Below are 17374 nucleotides of genomic sequence, written 5' to 3'. Positions count from 1 at the left end.
GCTCATGAACAGCAACTGGTGATCTGAGTGTCCTTACCTGTGGGCATGATCAAGAGAGTTAGAAGCATGGGGATTCCTGGTAGGAAACCCAGGTGATGGAAAATGGAGTTGGGAACTCGGTCAACATGAACACTTGGGGCCAGAAAATGAGGTTGTTCTTGGTGGTGATGGAGAATGATGGGACCATTCAGAGGGATGGATTCAGAGGGATCAGCATCATTATCCTCATCCTTCCCCCCGACTCCCTGCCCCAATCTCATCTCTTCTCTCACTTACCCTGCCAACACTTGCATTCTCTAGGCTCTTAGAGCATCTTGGAAAGAAGAACCTGCACTCAGTGTTGCCAATCTTGCCTGGAGTTGGATGTTAGTTCTCTCATCTTATCCTGGCCAGAATCCCTCCTGAGCTATGTGGCCCCAGTTTTGGCCATAATGCACCTGATGGACTCTGACAAATGGAGTTTAGATATGGAGTTTGGACAACATGTGGTCTCTTGTTTCTTCTCATCTTTTTGACACTGAGTCCTAAGCTGGGTAGAGTGGGGCAGTGGATGTTGTACAAGGTAGCAGAGTTTGCTTCTTAAAAGGGACCCTCAAACACCAAGGTCAGCTACTTCCCTTCCCCAAGGCTCAGCAAGAACCTCTGCTTTCCTCCTTAAAATTGAGGCCAAGTTCTGTCTGATGCCATATTTCTTTCTTAAAGAGTTGGGGGAAAATAATGTCTTCCCCCCTCCCAACACAAAAGCAATTTTCATTGTTATTTGAAATTAATGAAGATATAAATTTTGTGGCCTTATTTTTTTATAGTCTGGGTATTTTTTTTTCTCTTTCCTTTTTATTTATTTTCTCCTTTAATCTCTCTTTTTTTAAAAATTATGATTACACTATTTTATTTACAAAATTAGAATTCATTGTTTTCCAGAATAGATTCTTCCAATTTCCCTCACCCTCCCACCCATCAAATTGTAAAACCCCATCATTAATCCCCTCCTCCCCCTGCACATCTTCACCCATCTGGTTCCACCACCACCCCCGAATCCTTATACTCACTCTACAATAATGGTTTTATACAATATTTGTCCTTGTGGGATTGAGTTAGTTCACTCAGCATAATGCTCTCCAGTGCCTCCCAAGCTAGGTAATAATTTACAAAATCGTTGCTCCTGCTTGCTGTGTAGTATTCCATTGTGTGAATGTACCATAATTTCTCAATCCATTTATTTGTGGTTGGACATATGGGCTGTTTCCATGTTTTTGTGATGGTGAATAACGTTGCTATGAACATTGGTGTACAAGTGTCCGTTTGTACGTCAGTTCCCATTTTCTCAGGGAAAATTCCAAATAGTGGAATAGCTGAGTCATATGGAATGTCTATGTTCAGTTTTTTGAGGAAGCACCAAACTGTCTTCCAGAATGGTAGCACCATTTTACAATCCCATCAACAATGTATAAGACTTCCTTTCTCACCACATCCTCTCCAACATTTATTACTTGCTGCCCTGTTAAACTTTGCCACTGTTACTGGAGTGAGATGGTACCTCACTGAGATTTTGATTTGTATCTCTCTTATTGCCAGTGATTTTGAGCATTTCTTCATGTGTCTGTTGGCCCTTTGAATAGCTTCCTCTGTGAAAATTGTTTCTAGGTCTGGGGCAAAATTTCTATCTCTATTCCATTTCCCTGCTGAGTCAGGAGCAATGTGAAGGTTCTCTGTATGCACAGGTGTCTGTTACCAGTAACACTCAGGAGAGAGTCCCTGGTGTAGAATGCTAAAAAGCAACAATGTCAAAAAGTAAGAAGCACACAATCCAGGCCATCATTTTTGCAATCACATGCTATGTATTTGAGAACTGGACAATGACCAAGGGTGAGAGAAGAAGAATCAATGTCTTTGAGCTGTGGTACTGAATAAAGGCATTGATTGCCAAGAGAACAAACAGGGCTGTCTTGGTGGAAGTGAAACCAATTTACTCCCTGGAGGCAAGGATTTTGAAGCTCCATTTCACATACTTGCACATGTTTCCAGAAGGGACCAGTTCTTGGAGAAGGATATCATTCTTGGAAAGCTGAAGGGATAGTGCAGGAGATGGAAATCCTGGACGACGATAGACTGAGACAGTAACTGGGATAATGGGAGTGGGCATGTTGGAGGCAGTGAGATTGGCTCAGGATAGGACAGGGTTGCTAGTTATTCTGCGTAGGGTCTCTATGAGTTGCAGTTGACTCGATGGAAAAAAAAATTCTCCCAGAAAACACTCCTAGACTCTGCGTACAAGTGTTGGACTAGCAATTTTTAGTCAGCATCAAATTCTTCCGGTGGTTTCTCAAAGTTCTCTCAGATGCAAGAAATGTAACCAAAACCAATGGTGATACTGGTGAGTGTAGGAGCTTCATCCACCATGACTGAACTGAGAGTCCAGGGCTCTTCTCTAAAGCTTATTTTACCATTCTGCTTTCTTACCTTTCCTTAAAAGAATATTGGTCCCTAATGGTGAGGTTAGATCAGGTATGGCAAGATTCAGAGCCATTGCTCATAGGACCACTATGAGTTGTCATTGACTAAACAACACATAACAACAACAAATGATGTCAAGGCCATGAAATAACATCTCAGTATGTGGTCCTTGGACCTGTAACCAGAGTCTTCTCAAAGCTGAACAAAGCCAGGGCTGTGTTGGCCCAACTTGGACCAAAGAGAATGTATAAAATACATTATCCTTGAACAAGAAACATTTCCCCATTTAGTTACTTACATCTCTTATTGCTTTCTTGCAGTAGTGGTTTTTCTTTTGTAATTGAAATGTATTTTATTAACCTTTATCAAAAGTTTACAGAAAACTTGGGCTTCCATTCATTCATTGTTGTACGTTTTCCTTCCTACACCCTCCCCCAGTTCCTTTTCTCTTTAAAAAGTTTCTTTCAATATTGCATAATTTCCTCCCTTCCCCTGCCCCCCAGTACAATTTGCTATGTACCTCTTATTCTGGACTGTTGTCATGCAAATAATACCTAATCATATGTTCCCTTTAAACAGTTCTTTCCCTCATACGTTTCAATGTAGTGTTCATTATTTATTCCCTCTTTTCTTAGTTTTCCCCCAGCCTCCTTGTCAGTCTTGTTTTATAACTGTGGCATTATACAATATTTGTCCTTTTGTGACTGAGATATTTCACTTAGCATAATGTTTTCCAGGGTTACCACTTTTGTATATTATTTTATGAGTTCCTTGCTTTTCAGTGCTGCATAGTATTTCACTGTGTGAATATAACTCAACTTCTCTATCCATTCATTTGTTGATGGGCATTTGGGTTACTGCCATCTCTTTCCTATTGTGAACAATGCAGCAAGGTAATATAAATGTGCATATATCTGTTTGGTGGCAGTTCTGGTTTCTTTTTAAAAAATTAATTAATTTTAATGAAAATTTATACAATGACTTTGGATTTCCATTAATTCATTGTTGCACTTTTCTCCCTGCCCACCCCTCCCCCCATTATACTCTTCTCTTTGAAAAGGAAAAGAAAAATTCTTTCATTGTTTTACAATCCCTCCACCCAGGTCCACTCCCCTATGCAGCCTTCATTCTGGACTCCTGTCATGACAAAAATACCTAATCAAATATCCCTTTTAAACAGTTTTCTCCCTCATCTTTTTCAATGCAGTATACATTATTTATCCCTTCTTTCTCAATCTTCCCCAACCCCAATATCAGTTCTATTTTACAACAGTGGCACCATGCAGTATTGTCCTTTTATGACTGAGATATTTCACTCAGCATAATGTCTTCCAGGATCACCCATTTTGAATAATATCTCCTGAGTTTCTTGTTTTTCAATGCAGTGTAGTATTCCATTGTGTGAATATACCAGAGCTTCTCTATCCATTCATTTGTTGATGGGCACTTAAGTTGTTTCCAACTCCTTGCTATTGTGAACAAAGCTGCGATGAACATGGGTGTGAAGTTCTGGTTTCTTTAACTCATATTTCCAGTAGTGCGATTGCTGGGTCAAATGGTATTTCTATTTGCAACTTTTTGAGAAAGCACTGTACCACCTTCCACAGTGGTTGCACCATTTTACACTCCCACCAACAGTGAATAAGGTTTCAAATTTCTCCACAACCTTGCCAGCATTTGTTGTTTGATGTTTTGTTGAACTTTGCTATCGTTACTGGGGTGAGATGGTATCTCATAGTTGCTTTGATTTGCGTCTGTCTCTCTTGGAGTTAGAAATTTTTAACATTTCTTCACGTTTTTGTTCACCATCTGAATGTCTTCTTTGGTGAAGTGTCAGTTCCTATCCCATGCTCATTTTGCGATTGGGTTGTTTATCTTATTGAGGTGCTAGAGTATTCTATAAACTCTAGAAAGAAGTCCTTACATTATGTCATTACCAAATATTTTTTCCCAGTCTGTGGCTTTCCTTTTTACCCTTTTGGAGAAGTTTTTGTAATGTGTATAGAGATTTGATTCTTAGAAGGTCCCATCCATCTATTTTATTCTCTCCTGCTTGTAGGTTTTTCAGGAGACTGTTCATGTTGTGGACTAGGTCTTCTAGAGTTCTTCCAAGCTTTTCTCTGATGAAGTTTATAGTCCTTAATTTTACTCCTAAATCCACTTTGAGTTAGTTTTTTATGTGGTGTGAGGTATGGTCTTGCTTGAGTTTTCTACAGATAGTTTTCCAATTTTGCCAACACCATTTGTTAAAGAGGCTGTCATTTCTCCACTTAACTGATTTGGCTCCTTGTAAAAAATTAGTTGATCATAGGTAGATGAACTGATTTCTGGGTTATCAATTCTATTCCATTGATCTATGTGTCTGTCGCTGTACCAGTACCACACTGTCTTGATCCTTATGACTGTGTAGTAGGATTTGAGATCAGGAAGTGAGATGCCTCCTACTTTATTTCTCTTTTTCAAGAGTGCTTTGCTCTTTAAGGGCCTCTTTCCATTACAGACGAAATTGGAAATTGTCTTTTCCATCTCGTTGAAGAATGGAATTGGTATTTGTTTGGGATTACATTGAACTTGTAAATTGTCTTTGGTAGAATTGTCATTTTCACAATATTGAGTCTTCCCATCAAGAGCATGGTATATTCTTCCATTTCTCCAGTTCTCTTTTAGTTTCTTGTAGTAATGTTTTGTGATTTTCTTTGAATAGGTCTGCCACCATCAAACCCACCACCATCCCCCATCACCAAGACCTCCTCCAGAAAGGCGTCACCCTCTGACTTTCCTGGCCACGCCCATAGCAGACTGTGAACTTTATTTATATAAAAAGAGTGAACAGTTACCATGTTCCATGAAACTTCCTCATACCTGTCCCGCCTCTACAAGTTCATTAAGGTTTGCACTGAACCATGACTGTTGTCTTTTCTGATTTTCTGGGAACTTTCAGGACTTGGACTCAGTATCAGGGGCATAAGAGGTAGTGGGTAGGGGAGGATGATGGCTCAGTGAAGTGTTGGTACTGGGGAGTGGGCCATAAGGGTGTGCAAAGATCATGGATTGCCTGCTTATATTGGCAGCATCCTTGGCCCTACTCAGAGCTCAGGGAGATCAAAGGGCATGGTGGTTGATTCAGGACAAGTAGCATGACACTTGGGGATAAATTCCAGGGATTTCTGGACAATAACAGTATTCAAGTTCCTATCCATTTACAGACCAAAGGGCCTCTGGAATCACCCTGTGAGCATTCTGATAACAAAGACAGCAAAGACAGGATAGAGGTGGTCTCACTTGGCAGAAGTCCTTGCCCTAGCACTCACATGTCTTTCCAGATGTCCACATCTACTTTACCATATATCTCCCAGCACTTTTAAACTGAACAAAGAGGGCAACCTGAAAGTTGTAGGATGGAGAAACACTCAGTGAATCTGGGAAGAACAGGATAATGGGGCTCATCCCTCTCATTCATCATCCTGGTCAATCAGTGACCCCATGCAGTATCTCCCTCAACATCCATCCAAGTGCAGAGGCTAAACCGAGACCTCCAGGTGTGGGGTCCAGAACCACTACATGCCAAGGCTATTTTCCTACTTATGACCTGGGGCCGCACATGATCAATTTCCTAAATTTTCCCTTGCCAACAGGCTGATGCTGTCTAAGCTGGTGCCATGGATACCAAGTTCAAGAGAAAGACTACATGGCGCTCCCTTAACCCCCTACTGAGTTTTCTGTGGGGAAATTAAAGCAAGAGCTTTCCCCAGAAATGTAGTCAGGGCCCTAAGGTCAGAGTGCTCCATTGAGGAATGGTGCTCTTAGATGCTGTGTCATTTCTTTTCTTCATCTTCAAGATGATGGAGAAGAGGGAAGCTGGAAGGATAGGATTCCCCTTCCCTTTATCTGTTCTCTGTGCCTTCACTACATGCTTTTGAGATAAACAGCTCCCATACTGAGTGGTCCCAGGGGAATTTGGACTTGTGGATAATCCTGAGTGACTATTGTATCCCTCCAGAGTCCTCTCAATTCCACTGATCGATCCCACTGGTGCCATCAAATGCAATGTCACCCTAACTAGTCACCCAATACTTGATGTCTAAAAAGAGCCAGATCTTTGATGGAGGAAGGATGACCAGCTTACTGTGACAGAGTCTCCATCAATTTGAGAAGTGTCATGTCTCCTCCACCAGCTGTAATGTACCTGGCAATGTAGTTGAGGTGGAAGATGTCTTCAGTCACTTGCGTATGTAAGAGCTGCATGTGTTCAGATCCCATCTGGAGCTGAATTTGTCCAGGTTCTTGACTACTCTGGTTGAAAGATAGAGAACACCAGAAACTTCTCTGAGGCTGAAGCGGAACATGGCTCATCACAGAAGCAGGAAATGGACTAGCCTCTTGGAGCGCAGTGTCATCCCCTCTAGATGAGAAGGGGGAGCCCCAAGAGATAGATTACCCTGGAATGCAGGACTATAACTACCCCACTTAGCAAACTCAACAAAAATCCATCACTCTTTCCCCACTGCTATCAATAAGCCAGGTGCTAGGGACAGAAGTGTGGATAGTCACACAATCCAACACAGAAGATTATGATTAGAGCCCACTAGTGGTGAATGAGGGAACCTCCACATTTCAACTACCACTTCCTTTATTTTGGGTGGTAGAACCACAGGCTGATTTGCCATGGCCACCTCCTTATCATGGCATGATGTCCCACCTTCCATAACTGACCCGCCAGCAGGTTTTCAAAGGCAGTAAATTCAACAGGAGAGAATCGTCTCTCTTTCTCCTGCAGAGCAACTGGTGTATTTGAACTGTGTGCCTCTGGGTTGACAGGGCAGCTTCTTCTTGCCAATAGGCCACCAGCGGGCCCTTCCAATAGCAGGCAACAAAGAGAAGAACAAGACTGTAGTTTCTTGCCACTAGGCCACCCACGTTTACACACACTATCACATCTCCCTTCATGTCTGAGACAGACTCTGTGTCTCCTTTCATGAAATTCACTTGACATTTGAGCTTGAGCAAAGAAATCAAACAACAGATAAGGGATCCTTCCAATGACCAACTAAGCATGTGGATGCAGGAAGCAGCCCTTTTCTTCTTTCTACTGTCGTTTCTGATCCAGTGCACTTGACTTTCATCCCTAGTCTGTACAACAACTAGGCAGAAGGAAGTCTAGCCTTATCTACATAGATAAGAATTCCTTTTAATCCAATGTTCAGTGTATCATTCAATTTAGAGTTTCTCCTGATCCAGGTACAGCCCTCTGGGCACTGTGGATAAGCCTTTCTCTCCTTTCTCTCGTAACCTGAAATGGTATACTGTTCCTGGCACCTCATTATCTATAGGTGACCAGAGATGAAGCATGAAAGGTCCGAAGCTCTTCTTGACTGTCCTCTTTTTCTGGGTGTTAGCACCCTCTGCTGGAAGAGAACTATACTGCAACTCATTAATAGGGCCCCTCTACCCTCCAAAGTACTGAAGATCAATGGTGTCTCTCTGGAGACTAAGATGTGTTTGATGCAGGCCATGGTCTTCACAATCACTTGTTATGCATCAGAGAGTTGGACAATGACCAAGGAGGATAGAAGGAGAATTGATGTCTTTGAGCTGTGGTGCTGGAGAAGAGTATTGAGAATACCATGGACTGCTAGGAAAACAGATTTGTCCTGGAAAGGGTTAAACCGGGTGGTTGCTTGGAGGCAAAGATTCTGAGGCTCTGTCTAACATACTTTGGACATGTTGTGAGGAGAGACTGGTCCTTGGAGAAGGACATCATGCTTGGGAGGGTGGAGGGACAGCGCAGGAGGGGAAGGCCCTCTATGAGGTGGATTGATTCAATGACTGGGATAATCAGAATGGGAGTGTCAGAGACAGTGCGACTGGCACAGGACAGAGCAGTGTTTAGGGCTGTTGTACATAGGGTCGCTATGAGTCGCAAGTGACTCTACAGCACATAACAACAACACCCCCTGAGCCAACATTCACAGCTTCAGTTTGCTTGACTCTACAGTCAACACTCTCAGCACCAGCAGCCAGGAAATTAAAAGATGTATTGCCATGTGAAAGTCTGCTGTTAGAGACCTCTCCAAAGTACTGAAGAGCAGTAGTGTCTCTTTGGAGACTAAGGTGCGTCTGACACAGGCCATGGTCTTTGCAATCACTTGTTATGCATCAGAGAGTTGGACAATGACTAAGGGACAGCACAGAAGGGGAAGGCCCTCTATGAGGTGGATTGATTCAGTGACTGGGGTAATCAGGATGGGTGTGTCGGAGACGGTGCGATTGGCACAGGACAGAGCAGAGTTTAGGGATGTTGTACAAGCGACTCGATGGCCTTTGTAATGATCTTTTGCATTCTTCATGGTGCAGATGGATTTTTTTGGTTTGTTTTTGAAGATTATTTTATATTTATTTGAGTACAAAAAGTTGTATATATTGTGTTTCACATAGTACTCTATTAACATTGTGTTTCATAGTGTCATTCCCATACACTATGTTTTATAACATTAGTCACCATTGATCCATACCCATCACTACCTCACCTTTTCAGGTCTCTGCTGGATCTCTCGTAATTCCTTCCACCCTTCACTCTGCCCACATAATACTGTGACCTCAAGATTCCACACACATCCCTCAGTTTCCCTCCTCCCTTTCCTCCCCTCTTTAGGCTTTTGTATACATTTTACTATGGTCTTCCTATTTTTCAATAATGGTCTTATCCAATGTTTGTCTTTATGGGACTGAGTTAGTTCTCCAATCTCTCCCATGTTATGTAGTATTTTTCAAAATCATTGCTCCTGAGTGTTGCATAGTGTTTCATCATGTGAATGTACCACAATTTCTCAATCCATTCATTTGTTGATGGATATATTGGCTGTTTCCATTTTGCTATTGTGAATAACGCGGCTATGAACATTGGTGCAAAAATTTCCATTTGTATCTCATTTCTGTTTTTCTTCAGTTATATTCCTAGCAGTGGAATAATTAGATCATACGGAATTTCTGTTTTAGGCAACTTTTAGTGAGTTTCAGCAGTGCTTTTCTTGCATGTAATATTAATGATACAGCGCAATAATTTGCACCTTTCTTGGGAATGAAAACAAACATGGATCTCTTTAAGTTAGTTGGCCAAGAAGTTTCCTGGCATAGACTGCTGAGCACTGCCAGGACTGCATCTGCCACTTGAAACATGTCAGTTGGATTCCCATTGATTTCTGGGGGCTTTTTCTTTCCTTACCAAAATCAAACCCACAAGAACCAAAATTTGACCTTGAGTCTATCCCACTTGAATTCAGAAACCATCTCTGGAACAGATTTGAAGCCTTGAGCACTAATGAGAGAAAGCCAAATGAGATGTGGGAGGAAATAAAGAATATTATCCGTGAAGAATGTAAAAGGTGATTGCAAAGACAAAGGAGGAAGAAAAGACCAAGATGGATATTGGAAGAGACTTTGTATATTGCACTAGAGTGCCAAGAAGACAAAGCAAAAGAAAGAAGTCAAAAAGTTAAGGAGCTGAATGGATTTCAGAGGGCAACTCAGAAAGACAAAGCAAATAATTGTAATGAAATAAGCAAAGAGCTAGAGTCAGAAAATGAAAAAGGTCGAACTCTCTCAACATTTCTTAAGCTGAAGGAACTGAAGAACAAATACAAGCTTCGAGTTGCATTACTTAAGGATGCTGTGAGTGTAATATTGAATGATCTAGAAAGCATCAAAAGAAGATGGAAAGAGTGCACAGAGTCACTGTACCAAAAAAGAACTGGCAAACACAGAAGTATTTTATGAAACAATTTATGTTCAAGAGTCAATGATGATGAAAGAGAAGTCCAAGCTACTCTGAAAGAATTGGCAAAGAAAACAAGACCCCAGGAATTGATGGAATTTCAATTGACATATTTTAACAACAGATGCAGCCCTGGAAGTGCTCACCAGGCTGAGCCAAGAAATCTGGAGGACAACCACATGGCCAACTGAATGGAAGAGATCCATATTTATTTTTATTTCAGATAAAGGTTATCCAACAGAGTGGCAATCATGGATTGAAGCTCAACATCAAGAAAATAAAAATTCTCACCACTGGGCCAATTGGCTGCATCATGATTGATGATGAAGAGATTGAGATTATTAACAGCTTCAGTTTGCTTGGCTCTACAACCAACACTCTTGGTACCAGCAGCCAGGAAATCAGAAGATGAATTGCAATGGTAAAGTCTGCTGTCAGAGACTTCCAAAGTACTGAAGAGCAATGATGTCAGTCTGGAGACGAAAGTGCTCCTGATACAGGTCATGATCTTTACAATTACTTGATATATATCATAAAGCTGGAAAATGAACAGGGATGATAGAAAGAGAATTCATGCCTTTGAGCTGTGGTGCTAGCCGTCGAGTTGTTGGCAACTCTTAGCGACCCTATGAATGAAAGTCCTTGACACCTGCATGACTTTTGTCCTTTGTCCAGGTTCAGAGGGTTTCCCAAGGCAAGCTATTTATGGAAGTGGATGCCACTTCTGCTTCCAAGCTTGTTTTAACTGGGGAGCACCACCAAACACTGTCCGTCATGGGTAACCATTATCGCATTTGACACGTCACTGTCACAGTGTTCAGCTTCACAGTGACCACAAGTTACCTCTGTACAGCAAGTGGACATACCCTTGGGCCATAGGCCCTTGGGCCCTACAGGATTTTAAGCTACCTCCTGGAGCAAGCTCCATGGGCTCTCCCCTTACCTCCCCTTAGTTTAAGGCTCTGGGCCACCCACTCAATTTTGAAGGGCAAAGAGAGCCCTAACACACAGCAAAAAGGACCCCAGAAACTTTCGTTGCCTTGACTACCACCAAGTTGAGCCTCCATGAAGATGCCAGCCATCCCACCGGTCAGACAGCTGACTTCCATAGTGGAGGGAAGAATATTGAATATACATACCATGGACTGCTAGGAGAACAAACAAGTCCATCCTGGAGAGGATGAAGCCAGGTTGCTCCTTGGAGGCAAGGATTTTGAAGCTTCATCTGACATACTTTGGACATGTTGCAAGGTGAGATCAGTCCTTGGAGAGGGACGTCATGCTCGGGAGGGTGGAGGGACAGCACAGGGGAGGAGGACCCTCAATGATATGGATTGATTCAGTGACTGGGGTAATAGGAGTAGATTTATCAGAGACAATAAGATTGGCACAGAATAGAGCAGGGTTTAGGGCTGTTGTACATAGGGTTGCTATGAGTTGCAGGTGGCTTGATGACACATAATAACAACATCACTAATATTACACAGAAGCAAAATCCTGCTAAAGATGATCCAGAAGTGGCTGGGACATTGATAGAGAAATACAAGCTGGGTTTGGAAGAGGCTGTGACATTAGAGACATCACTGCTGATGTCAGATGGATCTTAGCTGAAAGCAAAGCGTTTCAGAGGAATGTCTATCTGTGTTTCATTAACTATGCAAAAACATTTGACTGCATGGATCACAACAAATTGTGCTGATATTGAGAAGAATGGGTATCCCAGAACACTTGATTGTTACAAAACCTTGCTTTGACCAGGAGGCAGCTGTCAGCACAGAGCAAGGAGACACTACATGAGTTTGTCAGGGATGTATCCTGTCTCCAGATCTTTTAAATTTGTATGTATATCAGATAATTTGAGATGCTGGACTTTATGAGAAGGAATGTGACATTAGAATTGGAGGAAGACAAATCAACAACCTGTGTTATGTATGTTATGTAGAGGGCACAACTTGCTGAACTGAGAAGGTTCTGAATGAAGCATTTGCTGTAGAGGGCCAAGGACTGTAGCTTACAATATGAATTGAAGCTCAACATCAAGAAAATTAAGTTTCTCATCACTGGGCTGATTGGCAGCATCATGATACTAGAGAAGAGATTGAGATTATTAACTATTTCAGCTTCCTTGGTTTCACAATAAACACTCTTGGCACCAGCAGTCAGTAAATCAAAAGGTGAGTTGCATTAGGAAAATCTGCTTTCAGGGACCCCTCCAGAGTTCTGTGGAGCAAGGATGTCAGTCTAGAGACTAAGGTGTACCCAACTTAGGCCATGATCTTCACAATTACAATTTATGCCTCAGAGTGCTGCACAATAATGAAGGATGACAGAAGAATTTATACCTTTGAATCATGGTACTGGAAAAGAGAACTGAACATGCCATGGGCTGCCAAGAAAATGAATAGATATGTCCTAGGGAGGGTGAAACCAAGCTGTTCCTTGGAGGGAACAGATTTCAATACTCTACCTCACATACTTTCGCATGTTGCCAGGAGAGACTAGTCTTTGGAGAAGAACAGGACAGAGCAGGAAAGGTGACATGAATTGACACAATAACTTGGGTAATGAGGGTAGGTATGTTAAAGATAGTCAAATTGGCTCAAGATAGAGCAGGACTCAGAGTTATTGTTCATGTTGTTGTTGTCGTCGTTATGTGCCGTCGAGTCGTTTGCGACTCATAGCGACCCTATGCACAACAGCCCTAAACCCTGCTCTATCCTGCGCCAACCGCACTGCCTCTGACACACCCATCCCAATTACCCCAGTCACCGAATCAATCCATCTCATAGAGGGTCTTCCCCTCCTACGCCATCCCTCCACCTCCCAAGCATGATGTCCCTCTCCAAGGACCCGTCCCTCCTGGCAACATGTCCAAAGTATGTCAGACGAAGCCCCAGAATCCTGGCCTCCAAGGAGTTCCCTGGTTTAATCTTCTCCAAGATGAATCTGTTTGTTTTCCTGGAAGTCCATGGTACATTCAGTAGTACTCTTCTCCAGCACCACAGCTCAAAGGCATCAACTCTTCTTCTGTCCTCCCTAGTCATTGTCTAACTCTCTGATGCATAACAAGCGATTGCGAAGACCATGGCCTGTATCAGGCACACCTTAGTCTCCAGAGAGACACCGTTGCTCTTGAGTACTTTAGAGAGGTCCCTAACAGCAGACATTCCCATCACGATACGCTTTTTTATTTCCTGACCGCTGGTGCCAAGAGTGTTGACTGTGGAGCCGAGCAAACTGAAGCTGTGAACAATCTCAATCTCTTTGCCATCCATCCTGACGCTGCCAATTGGTCCAGTGGTGAAAATCATTGTCTTCTTGACATTGAGCCTCAGTCCATACTGAAGTCTGCATTCCTTGATCTTTTGCAGCAAGTGTTTGAGGTTCTCTTCAGTTTCAGCAAGCAGGGTTGTGTCATCTGCATAACGCAGGTTGTTAATAGATCTTCCGCCAATCCTGATGCCACAATTCTCCTCATAGAGCCCAGCCTCTCGGATAATCTGCTCTGCATACATGTTGAAAAGGTATGGAGACAGGATGCATCCCTGGCGTACACCCTTCCCAATTTTGAACCATGCAGTGTTACCCTGCTCTGTTCTGATGACTGCCTCTTGGTCCAAGTATAGGTTTCGCATTAGCACAATTAAATGTTCTGGGATTCCCATTTTTCTCAAAGTCAGTCACAGTTTTTTATGATCCACACAGTCAAATGCCTTTGCATAATCAATGAAACACAGGCATTCTTCTGGTATTCCTTGCTTTCAGCCAAGATCCATCTAACATCAGCAACAATATCCCTAGTACCACAACCCCTTCTAAACCCAGCCTGAACTTCTAGCAGTTCTCTGCTGATGTACTGTTCCAGTCGTTTTTGGATAATCTTCAGTAGAATCTTGCTTGCATGTGAAATCAATGCTATGGTTCTGTAGTTTCCACACTCAGTTGGGTCACCCTTCTTTCAAATGGGAACAAATATAGATCTCTTCCAGTCAGTTGGCCAAGTGGTTGTTCTCCAGATTTCTTGGCACAACTTGGTGAGCACATCCAGGGCAACATCTGTTATCTGAAATACTTCAATTGGTATACCATCTATTCCTGGAGTCTTATTTTTTGCTATTTCCTTCAAAGCAACTTGAACTTCTTCCTTCATCACCATAGGCTCTTGCTCATATGTTATTTCATTACCTAACATGTAGCTTTACCTAACATGTTTGGGATGTGTGGGAATATGTGCTTACTGCCTTCATCTTTCAATGACAGTTCTTCTGGAGAGAGTATTCTTGGTTCCGAGCTCTTTTGTTCAATAGTTAAAATTATCACAATCACTGTCAACTTGCATGTGTTGCTGTTGCTCAATATGTTTAATTGGATTCTGTTGTTTCCCAATGCTTTCTAATTTTTCATTTTGTGAACTAAAAGTAGAAATTGTTCGTGCCCCTGCCCAAGTCCCTTCCTTCACTTGTCCCTTCCAGTTACAACTCCAACCACGTGACATTCTGTTTTTATTAAAAATATTATTTATAGTAATTAAAATTCACTGTAACCATAAATACAAGCAAATAAGAGTTGTTTAATAAAAAAACCAATTTGCTTTGTAAGTTTTCATTTAAGTACAGGTAAAAACACATAGGGAGTATAGAGGGATTCTGACAGAGATGAAGTTAACATGAGTCAACATTGATTTTTAGGTAACAGGTTTGTAAATAGTAATACTTGTCTGTCAGTTTGCAGAGGCAACTTGTGGGTTGCAGTGATGCTTAAAGATGTGCCATCTGTGCGTCAAATCCTAGTGGAATCACCCATCGTGTACAGATTTCAGTGAAGCTTGCAGATTAAGGCAAACTAAGAAGCAGGATTAATCATCAGATCGCCAGAAGAAGTGTCTGTCTCAGCTCTATGACCACATGCTTGTAGGACTGACACCACCAGCTATGCTGAAGAACAGACTCCAGTACATAGGACTGGGGAGCTCACACCTGCCCAAAGCCCATTGGTCATCATGAGGAGTCTGTCAGGGAGGCCAGTCTGTGCACCAACATCGAGGTGCTCCAGGAGATGCTCACCAAGGCTCTCCAGTGCTCCTGGCTCAAGGGCTGATCTCAGTATCAGGAGGACAATGAGTTACTGAATTTGTTCGATGCTCCCAACATTGTTTCTAAAACGGAACAAGAAGTTGAAATTATACCTCCACAGTTGTCCTAGGAGGCAGTAGCAGCCTTCTTCCAGAACCCGGGGTCTCTGTTAGTGTTTCCAACTAACAAGACATGGACACATCCTCAAAGCATCTGTTTCATCACCAAAGAAAGGCACCTGAGGTTCATCAGTTCATGTTCACTTTCTGGACCCTTATTGTTCAGATGCACTAGCAGGAGCCAAGGAAGAAGGCTAAATTGTTTCTGTTTAACACTTGAATTGTAAGTGGTTGACAGTGAGCGAAGTTACGAAACTGCTGAGTTTGGTGAGGATGATAATGAGATGAAGGTGGTGAGCCTGCTTAACTCCGTGTTGTCTGTGTGTAGTAAGTGTGCCATGTCCTCTGTGAAAACTAACTCCATGATAGATAATGATGACAAAGCCAAGATCTCCAAAAAGGCTCTCCTTGAGCTGGGGCACAAGAACAGGTAGAAGACTGTCAGTATGATGTCTCTCCACCTCTCCCCTTCCCACCCCAACCATTGGTTGGGGTCATGAGACCTCATATCAAGAAGAAGCTCCACTTTCCTTTCAGCTTTTACAACACTGACAATTTTCTGTATTAACATGAGAAAACAAAAATGCTTAGACCTAAAACATTGCCCAGTCCTAATGAGGTTTTGATATTTGTGCCATACTGGAACATTTCTATCTCAAATCTTGTCTTCACGGTCAAAACTTGCTATTCTTGGATTTTCTTAGGAATGCAAGTAATAGGAAACCTCTAGAAATTTGAGGATAACAGAATTATTTCAGTGTCACTGTATTAGTGCAAGGTATTTATCATATAAATTATTGTAAATAGAGGAGTGTTGGAAATAGTGCCTGTGTAATCAGTTATTACTTCTCACTTTTTTGAATGATATTAAGTTGTAAGTATCCAAATTTGAGTAACAAGAGATGGATCTTTAAATTGAGATAATGCCTGAGTCAAGGCAGGTGGGGGGTCTTCACAGATGGTCTAAAGTAAGTGTTCCTAAAAATTGTTCCAAAGAGCTGCTGCTTACTTCACCTAAAGTAGCAGAATGTTATTGTTATTTCCACATTATATAAATACTTCCAGATCAATTCTAGTGCCAAGTTTGCAATGACTTCAAAATCAAACTTTTTAGGATCAGCTTTTTTTCTAGTTCCATGTAATTTAAAACTCACTAGTGAGGATGCTGTCTACAACATAGGTAATATACTGTTTGATACTCAAAATATCCGTTTTCTCCTTGTGCAAAGATGAATGTGTGTATTTTATGTGTGTATGTATATATATGCATATGTATGTGTGTGTATGTGTGTAAATTGTATATATTTTTAAGTCTTGGGATAAAATATTAGCTCAACATCTTTTTCAGATAATTATTTAAATAATTTGAATTCAGAATGGTACTTAATTTTTTTTTTTTGGTACTTAATTTTTTAAATAGTCATATTGTGCCAAGCAATTTCTCTAGCTATAAGTTGACCGGTACTGAATTTCCAATAAAACTCACTGCTGACATACTAGCAGTTTATCAATTAAAAAAATAAATCAACCAAAATACAATTTTTGATACTTAACAATAATAAATATTTTTAAATTTTTTCATTAGGTTGCATACAATAATTTGTTTACATTTGTTTCACTTACATGCATTTGTAGGTTTTTTGTTTGTTTTTTTAATTATTAAATGTTATTAGTTTTAATGAACATTTACAGAGATTTTGGGTTTTCATTCATTCATTGTTGCACTATTTTCTCTACCCTCCTCCCCAGTTCGTTCTTCTTTTTTTTCCTCCTTGAAAGTCTGTTTTAATCGTCCAATTGCCACAGTGCTTGTCAAAGCCAGTTCTGATTGATCTCCTTTGTCAATGTGTCCTTTGCCATTCCCTATCACTCCTTCCTGAGAGAGACTTCACCCTGGTTCATAAGGAAAAGGGGATGGCATATTCTTTTAGTTACTTCCTGCTGAAAAGGGACGCTGT

The 17374-nt window shown here is 41.5% G+C and overlaps 1 pseudogene; it reads left to right on the top strand.

Moving 5' to 3' along the window:
* The first annotated feature begins 66 nt into the window (after positions 1-66).
* LOC102856589 lies at positions 67-15850 on the top strand (annotated as a pseudogene).
* The last annotated feature ends 1524 nt before the right edge of the window (positions 15851-17374 follow it).

This window comes from Elephantulus edwardii, unplaced genomic scaffold (assembly GCF_000299155.1).
Source record: "Elephantulus edwardii isolate Elephantulus edwardi_28Jun2011 unplaced genomic scaffold, EleEdw1.0 scaffold00350, whole genome shotgun sequence".
NCBI lineage: Eukaryota > Metazoa > Chordata > Mammalia > Macroscelidea > Macroscelididae > Elephantulus > Elephantulus edwardii.
The sequence above is the reverse complement of the archived record's forward strand: the minus strand, read 5'-3'. Positions and strand labels throughout refer to the sequence as shown.